This window comes from Oncorhynchus kisutch, linkage group LG17, assembly GCF_002021735.2.
Source record: "Oncorhynchus kisutch isolate 150728-3 linkage group LG17, Okis_V2, whole genome shotgun sequence".
NCBI lineage: Eukaryota > Metazoa > Chordata > Actinopteri > Salmoniformes > Salmonidae > Oncorhynchus > Oncorhynchus kisutch.
The window spans coordinates 58,296,085-58,317,068 of record NC_034190.2 but is presented as its reverse complement, the minus strand read 5'-3'; the positions used below and the strand labels follow the sequence as shown (position 1 = coordinate 58,317,068).

The 20,984-nt window shown below is 42.1% G+C and overlaps 1 protein-coding gene across 1 annotated transcript in view; it reads right to left on the bottom strand.

Annotated features, from left to right (window-relative positions):
• The window catches only part of LOC109907007 (kelch domain-containing protein 8B), a 109,324-nt gene that overhangs the window by 57,743 nt on the left and 30,597 nt on the right, over positions 1-20,984 (bottom strand). The gene's annotated exons all lie outside the window — the stretch shown is intronic.

The following is a 20,984-nucleotide window of genomic DNA, read 5'->3' as shown; positions in this document are numbered from 1 at the left end:
ATTGTGAGAAGCTTGTGGAAGGCTACCTGAAATGTTTGACCCAAGTTAAACAATTTAAAGGCAATACTACCAAATACCAATTGACTGTATGCAAACGTCTGAACCACTGGGAATGTGATGAAAGAATTAAAAGCTGAAATAAATAATTCTCTCCACTATTATTCTGACAATTCACATTCTTAAAATAAAGTGGTGATTCTAACTGACCTAAAACAGGGAATATTTACTGGGATTAAATGTCAGGAATTGTGAAAAATTGAGTTTAAATGTATTTGGCTAAGGTGTATGTAAACTTCCGACTTCAACTGTATATATTGTTTACCGTCTGTCTATATATTCTGGTTAACTGTGGCACCATCAAGTCAACCCACTTGGCACAGACGTTAATTTTACATCTATTCCACTTTGTTCAACATAAATTGATTGAAATGATGGGGAAACAACGTTGATTCAACCAGTGTGAAGCCCAGTAGAAAATTCCTGCACATGCAAACGCATTTGGTGATTCTGAAGGATGATACTCAGGGTGTGTTGGGCTAAGAGTGAGACAGCACGCTCTGTAGCTTGCTCACACACACACACACACACACACACACACACACACACACACACACACACACACACACACACACACACACACACACACACACACACACACACACACACATACACACACACACACACACACACAGTGTGATGACAGCCTTTAATAAGCTGGTGATAATGATACGCAGGCGGCTGACTGCAGTAAAACTCTTCCCGCTCTGGCCTAATCTTTGTCGGACCGCTGATGGATGGAGGGTTGATTCCCGCTGTGCCATTTAAAGGGTGCACTGCTCTGTCCTCTGAAAAGCCATCAATATCTACACTCTTTATTAGCTCTCTAGATATGTATGGAATAGAAAGAAGGGGGTTGGAAACGTATTCAGCAAGTTCAACATAAATACAAAAGTCAATGAGAGTTTGAAGACTGAGACTGTCGGAAAGTGAATGGGCTGCTGTGGTTGGCACACAGACAGTCAATGCCCATTAAAATGGCCCCTTTACACACTAAACAAAAAATAGGGACTAATTCATTTTTTTGATTGACTGATTTCCTTATATGAACTTTAACTAAAATCTTTTAAATTGTTGCATGTTGTGTTCATATTTTTGTTCAGTATAGAATGGATGGATGCTCAATTACTCTGTCAAATCCTTATTCTGTAAACGACCTTGAGGATGAAATTGATCACATAAGATTGCCTCACACAGGCAAGCACACACACATCAGGTTTTTTCTGGATCAAAAAGAGGCTTAGGTGGTGTGCATGGCAGGGAGCGTGGCAATGGTTACAGTCGACCTGTTAGCTGCAGAAGAAAAATCAAACATTTTGCAGGTGGGGTTGCCTTTTTAACTCAAATTCCTGTCATTCTACACATTTCTCCGTGGAGGTGAGATGAATTCTTGCCATTGTAAAGCTCATTTCCTACAATGACACATTTTGCCTGCAGCTGACAGAAAATATAGCAATTGAAAGCAAATCTCCTGCAATTCTACTTACAGTTGAAGTCAGAAGTTTACATACACTTAGGTTGGAGTCATTAAAAGTAGTTTTTCAACCACTCCACACATTTCTTGTTAACAAACTATAGTTTTGGCAAGTCGGTTAGGACATCCACTTTGTGCATGACATAAGTAATTTTTCCAGCAATTGTTTACAGTCAGATTATTTCACTAATAATTCACTGTATCACAAATCCAGTGGGTCAGAGGTTTACATACACTAAGTTGACTGTGCCTTTAAACAGCTTGGAAAATTCCAGAAAACTATGTCATGGCTTTAGAAGCTTCCGATAGGCTAATTTACATAATTTGAGTCAATTAGAGGTGTGCCTGTGGATGTATGTCAAGGCCTACCTTCAAACTCAGTGCCTCTTTGCTTGACATCATGGGAAAATCAAAATAAATCAGCCAAGACCTCAGAAAAACAATTGTAGACCTCCACAAGTCTGGTTCATCCTTGGGAGCAATTTCCAAATGCCTGAAGGTACCACGTTCATCTGTACAAACAATAGTAAGCAAGTATAAACACCATGGGACCACACAGCTGTCATTCCGCTCAGGAAGGAGACACGTTCTGTCTCCTAGAGATGAACGTACTTTGAACGTAAAGTGCAAGTCAATCCCAGAACAGCAGCAAAGGACCTTGTGAAGATGCTGGAGGAAACAGGTACAAAAGTATCTATATCCACAGTAAAACAAGCCCTATACCGACATCACATGAAAGGCCGCTTAGCAAGGAAGAAGCCACTGCTCCAAAACCATAAACGCCATAAAAAAAAGCAAGACTACGGTTTGCAACTTCACATGGGGACAAAGATCGTACTTTTTGGAGAAAGTTCCTCTGGTCTGATGAAACAAAAAAATAACTGTTCGGCCATAATGACCATCGTTATGTTTGGAGGAAAAAGAGGGAGGCTTGCAAGCCAAAGAACACCATCCCAACTGTGAAGCACGGGGGAAGCAGCATCATGTTGTGGGGGTGCTTTGCTGCAGGAGGGACTGGTGCACTTCACAAAATAGATGGCATCATGAGGAAAGAAAATTATGTGGATATATTGAAGCAACATCTCAAGACATCAGTCCGGAAGTTAAAGCTTGCTTGCAAATGGGTCTTCCAAATGGACAATGACCCCAAGCATACTTCTAAAGTTGTGGCAATATGGCTTAACTTCTTGGATATAGGGGGCGCTCTTTTAATTTATGGATAAAAAACGTCCCCTTTTTTCAGTGCAATATTTTGTCACGAAAAGATGCTCGACTATGCATATAATTGGCAGCTTTGGAAAGAAAACACTCTAAGGTGTCCAAAACTGCAAAGATATCTGTGAGTGCCACAGAACTCATGCTACAGGCGAAACCAAGATGATACTTCAACCAGGAAATGGGCAGAATTTTCAAAGCTCTGTTTTCTATTGTCTCCTTATATGGCTGTGAATGCGCCGGGAATGAGCCTGCCCTTCCTATCGTTTCTCCAAGGTGTCTGCAGCATTGTGACGTATTTGTAGGCATATCATTGGAAGATTGGCCATAAGAGACTACATTTTCCAGGGGTCCGCCCGGTGTCCTTTGTCTAAATTGGTGCGTAATCTACAAGCTGCACGCAGTCATCCAGTGATTGAGAGGAGAGAGAAGGCTTTCAACGAACGATATATCATGAAGAGATATGTGAAAAACACCTTGAGGATTGATTCTAAACAACGTTTACCATGTTTCAGTCGATATTATGGAGTTAATTTGGAAAAAAGTTCGGCGTTTTGAAGACTGAATTTTCGTTCTTATTGGTAGCCAAACGTGACGCACCAAACGGAGCAATTTCTCCTAAACAAATCATCTTTCAGGAAAAACGGAGCATTTGCTATCTAACTGAGAGTCTCCTCATTGAAAACATCCGAAGTTCTTCAAAGGTAATGATTTTATTTGAATGATTTTCTGTTTTTTGTGAAAATGTTGTCTGCTGATGCTAACACTAAATGCTACGCTAGCCGCGCTAGCGGTTACACAAATGCTTATTTTGCAATGGTTGAGAAGCATATTTTGAAAATCTGAGATGACAGTGTTGTTAACAAAAGGCTAAGCTTGAGAGCTAGCATATTAATTTCATTTCATTTGCGATTTTCATGAATAGTTAACGTTGCGTTATGGTAATGAGCTTGAGGCTGTGTTCACGATCCCGGATCCGGGATGGCTCGACGCAAAGAAGTTAAGGACAACAAAGTCTAGGTATTGGAGTGGCCATCACAAAGTCCTGACATCAATCCTATAGAAAATGTGTGGGCAGAACTGAAAAAGTGTGTGCGAGCAAGGAGGCCTACAAACCTGACTCAGATACACCAGTTCTGTCAGGAGTAATGGGCCAAAATTCACCCAACTTATTGTGGGAAGCATGTGGAAGGCTACCTGAAAAGTTTGACCCAAGTTAAACAATTTAAAGGCAATGCTACCAAATACCAATTGAGTGTATGTAAACCTCTGACCCATTGGGAATGTGATGAAAGAAATAAAAGCTGAAATAAATAATTCTCTATTATTCTGACACTCTTAAAATAAAGTGGGGATCCTAACTGACCTAAGACAGGGGATTTTTACTTGGATTTAGGAATTGTGAAAAATTTAGTTTAAATGTATTTGGCTATGGTGTATGTAAACTTCCGACTTCAACTGTATTTTGCCATGGCACCCAGAGAAAATGTTGCAGTTTTAAAGCGAATTTCCTGTATTTCTATGCATTTTGCCATGGCACATTTTGCAAAAAAATTACATGAAAATCAATGCTAAATTCATTGTTTTTGGAATTTTCAATTCTCCCTGACTGTCTAGCTTTTACTTTGGTATATACAAAAGAATGTGCACACCCCTTCAAATTAGTGGATTTGGCTATTTCATCCCCACCCGTTGCTGACAGGTGTATAAAATCGAGCTCACAGCCATGCAATCTCCATAGGGAAACATTGGCAATATAATTGCCTTACTGAACAACTCAGTGACTTTCAATGTGGCACTGTCATAGGATGCCACCTTTTCAACCAGTCAGTTCAACAAATTTCTGCCCAGCTAGAGCTGCTCCGGTCAACTGTAAGTGCTGTTATTGTGAAGTGGAAACGTCTTGAAACAACAATGGCTCACAGGCTGACTAGACCGGGCAGGCGTCCATGTACGCCATCGCGCACATGTTGATTTTGTCCATCCACACCAGACGTGATCTGGACACGCAGGTTGAAATATCAAAACAAACTCTGAACCAACTATATTCATTTGGGGACAGGTCGAAACACATGAAACATTCATGGCCATTTAGCTAGCTAGCTTGCTGTTTGTCCTGGGATATAAACATTGGGTTATTTGACCTGAAATGGTCCTTGAATGGTCCTTTTTCTTTGGATCTTCTGGATCTTTTGAGTCACACAAAATTGTGTGTTCTTTACTCCGACAATTAATCCACAGATAAAAGGGGAAACCTAGTAAATGTGTGTAATCTCTCCTCCATCAATCTTCTTCTTCTTCTTCTGTGGACTTTATATGGTGGTTGGTAAACAACTTTAAGGTGCATTACCACCACCAACTAGACTTTAAATGACCCACGTGTGTATATGCTTCTAAAATCCAATGAGGAGATGGGAGAGGCAGGACTTGCAGCGTCAAAAATAGGACAAAGTTCTATTTTAGCGCCTGGCTACACACGCGCTCGTTGACGGGTGCGAGCAGTTTGGATGAAATGATTGAATAACATGTATGTGTACATTTATTTTGCAATTCTTGCACACATGAGCGGTGTGGTCAGCATGTCAGCGGCAAAGTGGTAGGCCACACAAGCTCACAGAACGGGACTCACTACCGAGGTCCAAACTGCTTCTGGAAGCAACGTCAGTACAAGAACTGTTCGTTGGGAGCTTCATGAAATGGGTTTCCAATGCTGAGCAGCCGCACACAAGCCTAAGATCACCATGCACAATGCCAAGAGTCAGTTGGAGTTATGTAAAGCTCGCCGCCATTGAACTCTGGAGCAGTGGAAACACGTTCTTTGGAGTGATGAATCATACTTCACCATCTGGCACTTCGAAGGATGAATCTGGGTTTGGCAGATGCCAGGAGAACGCTACCTGCCCGAATGCATAGTGCCAACTGTAAAGTTTGGTGGAGGAGGAATAATGGTCTAGGGCATTTTTTCATGGTTTTAGCTAGGCCCCTTAGTTCCAGGGAAGGAATATCTAAACGCTACAGCATACAATAACATTCTAGACAAATTCTTCCAACTTTGTGGCAACAGTTTGGGGAAGGCCCTTTCCTGTTTCAGCATGACAACGCCGTCATGCACAAAGCGAGGTCCATACAGAAATAGTTAGTCGAGATCGGTGTGGAAGAACTTGACTGGCCTGCACAGAGCCCTGACCTCAACCCCATCAAACACCTTTAGGATGACTTGGAAAGCTCACTGTGAGCGAGGCCTAATAGCCCAACATCAGCATCCTACTTCACTAATGCTCTTGTGGCTGAAAGGAAGCAAGGACCTGCAGCAATGTTCCAACATCTAGCGGAAAGTTTTACCAGAAGAGTGGAGGCTGTTATAGCAGCAAAGGGGGGACCAACTCCATATTAATGCCTGTGATTTTGGAATTAGATTTTCAACCAGCAGGTGTCCACATACTTTTTGTCATGTAATGTACACTGCTCAAAAAAATAAAGGGAACACTAAAATAACACATCCTAGATCTGAATGAATGAAATATTCTTATTAAATACTTTTTCCTTTACATAGTTGAATGTGCTGACAACAAAATCACACAAAAATGATCAATGGAAATCAAATTTATCAACCCATGGAGGTCTGGATTTGGAGTCACACTCAAAATTAAAGTGGCAAACCACACTACAGGCTGATCCAACTTTGATGTAATGTCCTTAAAACAAGTAAAAATGAGGCTCTGTAGTCTGTGTGGCCTCCACATGCCTGTATGACCTCCCTACAATGCCTGGGCATGCTCCTGATGAGGTGGCGGATGGTCTCCTGAGGGATCTCCTCCCAGACCTGGACTAAAGCATCCGCCAACTCCTGGACAGTCTGTGGTGCAACGTGGCGTTGTTGGATGGAGCGAGACATGATGTCCCAGATGTGCTCAATTGGATTCAGGTCTGGGGAACGGGCGGGCCAGTCCATAGCATCAATGCCTTCTTCTTGCAGGAACTGCTGACACACGCCAGCCACATGAGGTCTAGCATTGTCTTGCATTAGGAGGAACCCAGGGCCAACTGCACCAGCATATGGTCTCACAAGGGGTCTGAGGATCTCATCTCGGTACCTAATGGCAGTCAGGCTACCTCTGGCGAGCACATGGAGGGCTGTGCGGCCCCCCAAAGAAATGCCACCCCACACCATGACTGACCCACCGCCAAACCGGTCATGCTGGAAGATGTTGCAGGCAGCAGAACGTTCGACCACGGCGTCTCCAGACTCTGTCACATGTGCTCAGTGTGAACCTGCTTTCATCTGTGAAGAGCACAGGGTGCCAGTGGCGAATTTGACAATCTTAGTGTTCTCTGGCAAATGCCAAACGTCCTGCACAGTGTTGGGCTGTAAGCACAGCCCCCACCTGTGGACGTCAGGCCCTCATACCACCCTCATGGAGTCTGTTTCTGACCGTTTGAGCAGACACATGCACATTTGTGGCCTGCTGGAGGTCATTTTTCAGGGCTCTGGCAGTGCTCCTCCTGCTCCTCCTTGCACAAAGGCGGTCCTGCTGCTGGGTTGTTGCCCTCCTACAGCCTCCTCCACGTCTCCTGATGTACTGGCCTGTCTCCTGGTAGTGCCTCCATGCTCTGGACACTACGCTGACAGACACAGCAAACCTTCTTGCCACAGCTCGCATTGATGTGCCATCCTGGATGAGCTGCACTACCTGAGCCACTTGTGTGGGTTGTAGACTCCGTCTCATGCTACCACTAGAGTGAAAGCACCGCCAGCATTCAAAAGTGACCAAAACATCAGCCAGGAAGCATAGGAACTGAGAAGTGGTCTGTGGTCACCACCTGCAGAACCACTCCTTTATTGGGGGTGTCTTGCTAATTGCCTATAATTTACACCTGTTGTCTATTCCATTTGCACAACAGCATGTGACATTTATTGTCAATCAGTGTTGCTTCCAAAGTGGACAGTTTGATTTCACAGAAGTGTGATTGACTTGGAGTTACATTGTGTTGTTTAAGTGTTCCCTTCATTTTTTTGAGCAGTGTATATAAGTCCATTATCTTTTCTACATATTTTATATAGTCATTTAAAGTGTATTTCCAAAAATAGTATTGTTATTATTTCCATTTTTTTTTAACACTATTTGGACTTTGGCGACCCGAAGAAACATTTAGGTGGCCTGCCCAAGGATTACAATAGCAGAAAACTCCCTGCACAAATACTGTACACACAGACACAAACAGCCACCATAGAAAATGAGTCCAAACCCTCTTGATATGAGATCTGAGGGGAATGATAGGAGGTGAATAGAGAGATATTTACTGGGTGACTTTGCAGGGGTTTTCTGGGACACTTCTCCTTTTGATACCATGAAATGTCACTTACAGAGAGCAACACTGTAAACATCTTACTTACACACCTTTACAGTACAGTATGTTGACTCGTCTAGACTAGATCATCCTAGCCTGTTTGATCTGGGATTCCACATCCTACTAGCACGTTGTGTTGGTCCGCGTCTCTTGCTCTCTCTCCATAGACTCTGTCTCATCTCTTTAATTGCTACTGAGATGGACAGTCTTTGTTATGTTGGCTGTAAAATAACAAGGCTGGACTGCATAAACAAACCCATGATGATGTTCTTTCTTGAATGATCAGTCTCTCGTTAGAACCACTAAATTAGAACGCAGAGACTCACAGTCGTTCAATTTGACTTACTGACCTTTCCTCACCCCTCCCTGTCACCCAGGTGCATAATGCAATCACTAGGCCTCCACTGGCATTTCAATGCCTGGCTGTCTGAGGAAGATAATGAATCAAATAATATCACAATTAACTACGCCTAACACTGAACCCACAGGGTGGTACCTCCCTGGGATATATATGTCCTCTCTCCATCACTGAAGTCTGTCTGTTTGTCTGTCTGTCTCCCTCCCTCCCTCTCTTTCTCTCCCGATTTTCTGTCCTCTTGACCCACAACAGCAGCCTAGACTCACCTCATAGTATCATTGTCAGAGGGAAGCTGAAAGGGAATGACATCTGAGCCTCCCAAGAACGTAGGAGCTTAAACATCCTTTGGTTTGACTACAGACTGAATTAAAATGACGAGAATAAAGAGAACGAAAAATAGGATATTTTATCTTGTGGGTCATTTTCTTCAATTGAATAGGTCACTGGGTGCAAAGAGTGGAGGAGAGAAAGGAGAGACTCTGTCACAGATGCTGGACATTTGGCTCCTGTATGGATATGATGGATATGTCTACAGTAATAGCCTTGGTGAGGCTTCTTTGTAAGACTAAAACTGGTCCAGTATAATCAGACTTCCCCAGCCTGTCTACCAGGTTATACACACTAATTAAATTACGTATAAGTAACCATTAAACTGACAATTAGCAGCAGTAACGATGGTGAAGGTTTGAAAAGGAGACACCGTTTGGAAGCCTCTCTAGAACAACAGAGTGCTGCACAATCCATCTCAGAGGAAGCATTTACTAATTATTTGTTTCTCATTAAGGGCTCTTGTTGCTTTTATCCCCACCACTCTCTTGATGGATTCTCTATCAACATAAGTGCTAATGTGATTCTTCTGAAACGGAAATGAGCATCTTGAGAGAAGTGTGTGTGTGAGAGAGAGAGAGAGAGAGAGAGAGAGAGAGCACTGCGGAGGGAAACAGTTCTGCTCCAGGCAGGACGGGGGCAAGGATGAGGTGGAGCGAGACAGGCTGGCTGAGAGATTGTGTGGGCTTGTTTGTCAAACACAAGAGTAGGAACAGAAACCTGAAGTGACAGGCTGCTGATTCACAGCAGAGGCTAAAGCAGCAGAGTGGACCAACAACAACACCAATACACAGCGCACACACATTACTGGATACACAAATAAAAACAAATGTGCTGAATACACTTCAAACCACATACACACATTTGACTGCATAAACATTCTGATACAGGTGCACGGACACATGGATGGATCTGCAGATAGAAACACACGCACACACACTGTACTGCCGACGCACTGTTCCCTGTTCTCGCGAGGACACCAGCTGAAATAAGGTAGCTTGTAAAGCTGTCGGCTAGGCTGGGTGGTGACAGATCTGGGTTAATCAGAGAGAGGTTAGAAGAGCCTTCACTTCACACACTATGAAAACACAGACCCATCACATCATTCTCTTCTGATGTATCACTGACTGAACAAACCCCTCAAGCAGACATAGAAATCAAGCAGACAAAAACAACAGCTCACAGCTTGGCCTTTGCACGTAAGTGTCTCAAGAATTCATTGAAAAGTTATTATTTTGAACAACCAATGAAGGCTCCATGCTGTCTGTCTGTGTGTCTGTGTGTGTGGTGAGCGAACAACCATGCATCTGGCTGTTCACTGTGCCAGATCCTTTTGTCATCACCTCCACAGACACCAGTCTCAAATGTAGTGTACAAATAGACAGAAAGAGACAAGACCATCAAAGATTATAGGGGAACAGCTCCTCTTGCATTAGGTTGCACTCCTTCCCCGGCCTAGGAGATTTATTTGTGCCTTGTGTCCCAGATTGTGTGACTGCCTCCCTTAGGATATGGTGAGTGTCCTGGCATCTAACTCCTAGGCAGCCAGAGTCAGGAGCATGGCAGTTCTGCTGGTTTCACCCGTCATCTCCCCAGGCTCCCCAGCCGGAGCCAGGAACCAGCGTTCCACAGGCAGCCGTGTGTTTACTTTGAGGGCTGGTGCTAATCGCAGGCTTGATGGAATCGTCAGCTGATATTGTAGAGATAATAGAACTCTGATGTAGCGGAACGAGAGAGATGGAAGGGATTCACAGAGGAGAGGGAGGAAAACACATGGCATTTCTCCTGCATCTTGCGTTATCCTGCAGACAGCATTTGGTGGGGTGGGTTGGACAGGAGAAGAAATGGAATGGATTGAGTAAACTGTGCAATAATTGGCTGACGTTGCCAGTTGCATTGTTCGTAAAACACCTGACAACCCCCATTGGGCCACTGATAGATCTTTCTACTTGATTGCAACTGTTCTTTTGTTACACGAGCTCTCTTTCCACCCACACAAACTGATGTACAGCTTTACCAGGTATAGACATTTATTTGTTACAGCTAACTAAAAAAGGGAACACATAAAGCCTGATGAAAGTTACCACCCACAGATATATCCTTTTGATCGACCTGACAGGAGAAAGAACACTTGAATGAGATAAAAAAAATTAGCAGCAAACCAAAGCAAATTAATGTTAAGAGGTGAAAGTGTTTTGGAGGGCTTCTGGCATGCAGGTCTCTGTCATTCTGAAAGCTGAGTGGATTTGCAGGTGCTTTGTCTCCGTGGACACTATTCTCCTCCTCCCAGACAGAGAGACCGAGAGAGAGAGAGGAACGTCTCCAGCTCTTTGGTTTCATCTGAGCAGCAGGCAGCCAATTTGAAGCCTTTTGTCTCCTTAAGTGTTTCTAAGGAGTAGAAGGACATGGTGGTTTTATTTTGTTATTGCGAGTAGAGGAGACAGGGGAAAAAGAGGAGAGAATGGCGAGAGGGGGAAAGGCAGAAACACACACAAACCTGATGCTACACACAGCCAAAATACCACCAGGTACAGTAGGATACAATACGGACTCATCCGTGTTCTAGATAGACACATAAACATAGACAAATTACACACACACAAAGTCACATTTGTCTAGGAAAATGCTTTGTAGTAGATAATAGGTAATAGACAATACTGTTATTTCCTCAGCAGCTGAATTGAAACCAGGGAGACCGTTCAAGATTGACGTTGAAATTGGATATCTACAGTTGAAGTCAGAAGTTTACATACACCTTAGTCAAATACATTTAATATTTCAACTTAGTTTTTCATAATTCCAGTAATGATGACCACTTTATTTTAAGAATGTGAAATGTCAGAATAATAGTAGAGAGAATGATTTATTTCAGCTTTTACTTCTTTCACCACATTCCCAGTGGGACAGAAGTTTACATACACTCAATTAGTATTTGGTAGCATTGCCTTTAAATTGTTTAACTTGGGTCAAACATTTCGGGTAGCCTTCCACAAGCTTCCCACAATAAGTTAGGTGAATTTTGGCCCATTCCTCCTGACAGAGCTGGTGTAACTGAGTCAGGTTTGTAGACCTCCTTGCTAACACACACTTTTTCAGTTCTGCCCACAAATGTTCTATAGGATTGAGGTCAGGGCTTTGTGATGGCCACTCCAATACCTTGACATTGTTGTCCTTAAGCCATATTGCCACAACTTTGGAAGTATGCTTGGGGTCATTGTCCATTTGGCAGACCCATTTGCGACCAAGCTTTAACTTCCGGATTGATGTCTTGAGATGTTGCTTCAATATATGCACATAATTTTCCATCCTCAAGATGCCATCTATTTTGTGAAGTGCACCAGTCCCTCCTTCAGAAAAGCACCCCCACAACATGATGCTGTCACCCCCGTGCTTCATGGTTGGGATGGTACGACGGCTGAGTGGTCCCATGGTGTTTATAATTGTGTACTATTGTTTGTACAGATGAAAGTGGTACCTTCAGGCATTTGGAAATTGCTCCCAAGGATGAACCAGACTTGTGGAGGTCTACAATTTTTTTTCGGGGGTCTTGACTGATTTCTTTTGATTTTCACATGATGTCAAGCAAAGAGGCACTGAGTTTGAAGGTATGATTTTAAAAACATCCACAGGCACACCTCCAATTGACTCAAATTATGTCAAATAGCCTATCAGAAGATTCTAAAGCCATGACATCATTTTCTGGAATTATCCAAGTTGTTTAAAGGCACAGTCAACTTTGTTTTTTTGCTAGGGTGTTGAGGCCAGGGGTGGTGGAAGGGGGTATACTTAAACTTAACCCTTAACTTCAAAACATAATGTTTAGGCACTCATGCCCGAATGGTTAAGGTTTGGGATAGGGTTAAAAACAAAACAAAAAAACAATGTCCACGAACACGTAACCTTTTGATCCAGAGTCATGGGATTACCAGTGTCCACAACTTTTTTATTTAACCTTTATTTAACCAGGTAAGCTAGTTGAGAACAAGTTCTCATTTACAACTGCGACCTGGCCAAAATAAAGCAAAGTAGTGTGACACAAACAACAACACAGAGTTACATGGAATAAACAAGCGTACAGTCAATAACACAATAAAGAAAAAAAATTCTATATACAGTGTGTGCAAATGGCGTGAGGAGGTAAGGCAATAAATAGGCCATAGTAGCGAAGTAATTACAATTTAGAAAATTAACACTGGGGTGATAGACAAGCAGACGGTGATGTGCAAGTAGAAATACTGGTGTGCAAAAGAGCAGAAAAGTAAATAAAAACAATATGGGGATGAGGTAGGTAGATTGGGTGGGCTATTTACAGATGGGCTATGTACAGCTGCAGCGATCGGTCAGCTGCTCAGATAGCTGATGTTTAAAGTTAGTGAGGGAAATAAGTCTCCAGCTTCAGCGATTTCTGCAATTCGTTCCAGTCATTGGCAGCAGAGAACTGGAAGGAAAGGCGGCCAAAGGAGTTGTTGGCTTTGAGGATGACCAGTGAGATATACCTGCTGGAGCACGTGCTACGGGTGGGTGTTGTTATTGTGAGCTGCGATAAGGCGGAGCTTTACCTAGCATAGACTTATAGATGACCTGGAGCCAGTGGGTCTGGCGACGAATATGTAGCGAGGGCCAGCCGACTAGAGCATACAGGTCGCAGTGGTGGGTGGTATAAGGGGCTTTGGTGACAAAACAGATGGCACTGTGATAGACTACATCCAATTTGCAGAGTAGAGTGTTGGAAGCTATTTTGTAAATGACATTGCCGAAGTCGAGGATCGGTAGGATAGTCAGTTTTACGAGGGTATGTTTGGCAGCGTGAGTGAAGGAGGCTTTGTTGCGAAATAGGAAGACGATTCTAGATTTAATTTTGGATAGGAGATGTTTAATATGAGTTTGGAAGGAGAGTTTACAGTCTAACCAGACACCTATGTATTTGTAGTTGTCCACATATTCTAAGTCAGAACCGTCCAGAGTAGTGATGCTAGTCGGGCGGGTGCGGGCAGCGAACGGTTGAAAAGCATGCATTTAGTTTTACTAGTATTTAAAAGCCGTTGGAGGCCATGGAAGGAGGCCATGGAATTCTGTACACAGAATGGCCCTTGTCAGGTGGATCAGGGAATCACCCGCATCAAGAGTGACATCGTTGATATATACAGAGAAAAGAGTCAGCCCGAGAATTGAACCCTGTGCACCCCCATAGAGACTGCCAGAGGTCCGGACAACAGGCCATCCGATTTGACACACTGAACACTGTCTGAGAAGTAGTTGGTGAACCAGGCGAGGCAGTCATTTGAGAAACCAAGGCTGTTGAGTCTGCCGATAAGAATACGGTGATTGACAGAGTCGAAAGCCTTAGCCAGGTCGATGAAGACGGCTGCACAGTACTGTATTTTATCGATTGCGGTTATGATATTGTTTAGTACCTTGAGCGTGTCTGAGGTGCACCCGTGACCAGCTTGAAAACCAGGACACCCCAACTGGAATCGAACACACAACCTTTGACCCAGAGTCATGGGATCGATCACGCAACCTTTTGACTCTGGATCAGAATGGTTGTGTGTTTGATCCTAGTTGTGGACACTGTTTTTTTTGTTTTAACCCTATCCCAAACCTTAATCCTTACTTTACGATTCGGAATGAGAGCCTAAACTTAACCTTATAGCACGCTTGGAGAACGTGGATGAACGTCTAATTCTGCAGCGACAGAGTAATGACGTCATTATGGGCCGGTGTGTGCTAAAGGTAACCTTGGAAAGACAGCCTAAAGCCAGGACACCCCTTAACCTTGGAAAGACAACCTAAAGCCAGGACACCCCTTAACCTTAGTAAGACAGCCTAAAGCCAGGACACCCCTTAACCTTAGTAAGACAGCCTAAAGCCAGGACACCCCTTAACCTTAGTAAGACAGCCTAAAGCCAGGACAACCCATAACCTTAGTAAGACAGCCTAAAGCCAGGACACCCCTTAACCTTAGTAAGACAGCCTAAAGCCAGGACACCCCTTAACCTTAGTAAGACAGCCTAAAGCCAGGACAACCCATAACCTTAGTAAGACAGCCTAAAGCCAGGACAACCCATAACTTTAGTAAGATAGCCTAAAGCCAGGACACCCCTTAACCTTAGTAAGACAGCCTAAATCCAGGACACCCCTTAACCTTAGTAAGACAGCCTAAAGCCAGGACAACCCTTAACCTTAGTAAGACAGCCTAAAGCCAGGACACCCCTTAACCTTAGTAAGACAGCCTAAAGCCAGGACACCCCTTAACCTTAGTAAGACAGCCTAAAGCCAGGACAACCCATAACCTTACTCTAGTGGATGTATCTAGACGGCCCTGGAACAGCTGAGAGGACTGAACTGAAGTGAGATCTATGGCAAGGACCCGACACAGCTTAAAAAGGTCAGGATCTCACCTTGGGCCAGTGCCAATTCCTGAAAATGTGTCTGTCCTTCAGGGTGAGGGTGGATGAGCTGCTACACAAGGGCTGAAAGGAGAGCTGGGAGGTGAGAGGCCACACGGAGGCAAGATAACACTTCCCACTGGGAGGTAAAGAGGGCCCTTGTTACAGACACACACTCCAGAGGTGGGGAGTTTAAAACACTGTGTTACCATCAATATATTGACTTTTCTACCAATGTGACCAGGCCTTTCCCAGGTGAGGGGTGGGGTGAAGAGGTAACAACATCCGTCCACGCATTCCTTTGCTAGGAGAAGCGAAAGGGGTGTCATTATAGATGACATTTTCTACACGCCTGGACAAAGCTCAGCTTTATTAAAACTACAGCTAGTTGGCATCAGCTGCAGCCCAGAGAGTAGACACTGTGCCATCTAATATGATAGCTGTGTGCATGTGGAGCTAGAATCACTGAGCCTTGACCTGTGTAACGCCTCAATGACAGAATAACTCTGAGAAATTGAGAATCCCCTCATTAATGCAACTCTTTTCACTTTCTAGAACCCTCTATGATCTCTTCCTCTCGATCTCTTCTCCCCCTCTCTCATTCAACTGTATCTCTCTCTGTCTACCCCCCCCCTCCTCTCCCTCTCTCTCATTCTACCATCTTTCTCTCTCTCCCTCTCTCCTCTCTGTACCAGGGCTCTAAAAGGCACCATATGGTCTGTGATTCTTCTGTATGAGTGTGAAACATGGGAAATGGCTTCCACAATCTTTTATTCTACAGCCATGTCACTCAGAGACGAGGCTGGTGTAGGGAGGACAATGCGGCTACAGCTAATTGATTGGGTGTGGGGTAGTAGGGTAGGGTTGGGTTGGATACACTATACAGTATATCAAACCGAAGATGTTACACCACTGTGCCTCATTATGGCTGTGCTTCCGCCTTCCAACTTCCAACCTTTAACAGTGACACTGATGCTTTAGCAAACTGGGCTCTGTTCACCAATTACAGACACACTAAATATAGCTCCCATAATGAAAGGAGAGAGGGGTTGACTCCACTCAAGAAACCATACAGCTGCATGTTAGAGGATCTGCGTTTGTGTGAATGTGGAACGGTTGTGTCTCCATTTGTGTGAAATTGAGTATGTAGCTGTAACCTATAATTATGTAAATTGCCTGACCAACTGTAGAGGGTATTCATGTGTGTACGCAGTTTGGAGTGAAATCTATCCTCCTACATTGACAATCGGTTGTTGCAGGTTGTTGAATAATTAAGGTAGAGACTGTATTAATTATACTGTATATCAGCATTTTTGAATTTTTAAGCCAATTTCCTGCAATTCAAACATTTTCTCCATGGAGCTGAGAGAGAGTTTTTCAGTTTTACAGCTAATTTCCAGAAATTCTACACAATCTGCTATGGAGCTGAGAAATTTTTTTTTAGTTTTAAAGCTAATTTTCTCAATTTCTATGCATTTTGACATGACTAATGAATGCCTAGTTCTCATGCTCAAACATAACAAAATCAATACTGCTAAAGTCATTGTTTCTGTAATTCTCAATTCTCCCTGACTGTCTAGCTTTTATTTTGGTGATTGTTAGTTATCAAATATTAAATTGTGCAGAAAATGTATAGGTATTTATACTTTATATACGGTATGTTTTTTACTCAGTTAAGTTTACACTGAACGTGTTTTTCCATCCTGAATATGTTTATTACAGTTTAATGTTTTAATACTGTTTGTACTTAGGTGGCCTGAAAAAACATAGATTACAATGTCAGAAAAATCCCTGGCTGTACATAAAGTCCCCATACTGCTTGGAGAGGAGCAGAAGTCGCATTGTGCCACAACCAGAGAAAGATAGGATAGACATCGCAGTTGTTAGTGTTTTTGTTTTGTTTCGTTATGTTTTGTCATCTTCTCTTTTCGATTTGTTTCCTTATTGAATTATTTTACTAATTTCATGTCTGTACATACACACAACACCTCATGTATGCACTCTAAATACACATTAAATAATACATCAATAAACATGTAATACACTTATCCACACACCCCCATATGTACTGTACACACACCCATATGTACTGTACACACTCCCATATGTACTTTACACACTCCCATATGTACTGTACACACTCCCATATGTACTGTACACACTCCCATATGTACTGTACACACTCCCATATGTACTGTACACACCCATGCAAAACCATGTGCACATGTTGGTGTGTGTGTGTGTGGTTGCGTGTGTGCAAACACACACGCACGCACGAGATTGCACACACACAGCTGACACCTGCATGCACACCTACATTCCATAGATGACATCATTGTACCTATTCAATGTTGTTACACATACACATTGTATGATCTCACTGTACCTATTCAATGTTGTTACACATACACACTGCATGATCTCACTGTACGTATTCAATGTTGTTACACATACACACTGCATGATCTCACTGTACCTATTCAATGTTGTTACACGTACACACTGCATGATCTCACTGTACCTATTCAATGTTGTTACACGTACACACTGTATGATCTCACTGTACCTATTCAATGTTATTACATATACACACTGCATGATCTCACTCTACCTATTCAATGTTGTTACACATACACACTGTATGATCTCACTGTACCTATTCAATGTTGTTACACATACACACTGTATGATCTCACTGTACCTATTCAATGTTGTTACACGTACACACTGCATGATCTCACTGTACCTATTCAATGTTGTTACACGTACACACTGCATGATATCACTGTACCTATTCAATGTTGTTACACATACACACTGCATGATCTCACTGTACCTATTCAATGTTGTTACACGTACACACTGCATGATATCACTGTACCTATTCAATGTTGTTACACATACACACTGCATGATCTCACTGTACCTATTCAATGTTGTTACACGTACACACTGCATGATCTCACTGTACCTATTCAATGTTGTTACACGTACACACTGCATGATATCACTGTACCTATTCAATGTTGTTACACATACACACTGTATGATATCACTGTACCTATTCAATGTTGTTACACGTACACACTGTATGATCTCACTGTACCTATTCAATATTGTTACACGTACACACTGTATGATCTCACTGTACCTATTCAATGTTGTTACACATACACACTGTATGATCTCACTGTACCTATTCAATGTTGTTACACGTACACACTGCATGATCTCACTGTACCTATTCAATGTTGTTACACATACACACTGTATGATATCACTGTACCTATTCAATGTTGTTACACGTACACACTGCATGATATCACTGTACCTATTCAATGTTGTTACACGTACACACTGTATGATCTCACTGTACCTATTCAATGTTGTTACACATACACACTGTATGATATCACTGTACCTATTCAATGTTGTTACACGTACACACTGCATGATCTCACTGTACCTATTCAATGTTGTTACACGTACACACTGTATGATCTCACTGTACCTATTCAATGTTGTTACACATACACACTGCATGATCTCACTGTACCTATTCAATGTTGTTACACATACACACTGTATGATATCACTGTACCTATTCAATGTTGTTACACGTACACACTGTATGATCTCACTGTACCTATTCAATGTTGTTACACGTACACACTGTATGATCTCACTGTACCTATTCAATGTTGTTACACATACACACTGCATGATCTCACTGTACCTATTCAATGTTGTTACACATACACACTGCATGATCTCACTGTACCTATTCAATGTTGTTACACGTACACACTGCATGATCTCACTGTACCTATTCAATGTTGTTACACATACACACTGCATGATCTCACTGTACCTATTCAATGTTGTTACACGTACACACTGTATGATCTCACTGTACCTATTCAATGTTGTTACACGTACACACTGTATGATCTCACTGTACCTATTCAATGTTGTTACACGTACACACTGTATGATCTCACTGTACCTATTCAATGTTGTTACACATACACACTGCATGATCTCACTGTACCTATTCAATGTTGTTACACATACACACTGCATGATCTCACTGTACCTATTCAATGTTGTTACACGTACACACTGCATGATCTCACTGTACCTATTCAATGTTGTTACACATACACACTGCATGATATCACTGTACCTATTCAATGTTGTTACACATACACACTGCATGATCTCACTGTACCTATTCAATGTTGTTAGACGTACACACTGTATGATCTCACTGTACCTATTCAATGTTGTTACACATACACACTGTATGATCTCACTGTACCTATTCAATGTTGTTACACATACACACTGCATGATCTCACTGTACCTATTCAATGTTGTTACACATACACACTGCATGATATCACTGTACCTATTCAACGTTGTTACACGTACACACTGTATGATCTCACTGTACCTATTCAATGTTGTTACACGTACACACTGTATGATCTCACTGTACCTATTCAATGTTGTTACACGTACACACTGTATGATCTCACTGTACCTATTCAATGTTGTTACACGTACACACTGCATGATCTCACTGTACCTATTCAATGTTGTTACACGTACACACTGCATGATCTCACTGTACCTATTCAATGTTGTTACACATACACACTGCATGATATCACTGTACCTATTCAATGTTGTTACACATACACACTGCATGATCTCACTGTACCTATTCAATGTTGTTAGACGTACACACTGTATGATCTCACTGTACCTATTCAATGTTGTTACACGTACACACTGTATGATCTCACTGTACCTATTCAATGTTGTTACACATACACACTGCATGATCTCACTGTACCTATTCAATGTTGTTACACATACACACTGCATGATATCACTGTACCTATTCAATGTTGTTACACGTACACACTGCATGTATTCACTGTACCTATTCAATGTTGTTACACGTACACACTGCATGATCTCACTGTACCTATTCAATGTTGTTACACGTACACACTGTATGATCTCACTGTACCTATTCAATGTTGTTACACGTACACACTGTATGATCTCACTGTACCTATTCAATGTTGTTACACATACACACTGCATGATCTCACTGTACCTATTCAATGTTGTTACACATACACACTGCATGATATCACTGTACCTATTCAATGTTGTTACACGTACACACTGTATGATCTCACTGTACCTATTCAATGTTGTTACACGTACACACTGTATGATCTCACTGTACCTATTCAATGTTGTTACACGTACACACTGTATGATCTCACTGTACCTATTCAATGTTGTTACACATACACACTGCATGATCTCACTGTACCTATTCAATGTTGTTACACGTACACACTGCATGATCTCACTGTACCTATTCAATGTTGTTACACATACACACTGCATGATCTCACTGTACCTATTCAATGTTGTTACACATACACACTGCATGATCTCACTGTACCTATTCAATGTTGTTACACATACACACTGCATGATCTCACTGTACCTATACATCTTATTTTCTTTTTCTTTTTTTTTACTTATCAAAGCAAAAGGCTTTTTAGATTGTCACATTATTATTATTTTCATGTATTTTATTTAGTTTACAATTCATTTGGATAGTCTGGATTGTCCATCTGTCAATGGTCTACAGATGGTCATACTATCAACAAACTGTTGATAAGCAAGAGCTTGATATGGTCACGGTTAGGTTTTGAATAAGGGTTAGGGTAAGGGTTAAGGTTAGGGATAGAGTTATGGGTAGTAGATAGTTATTTTAAATGTT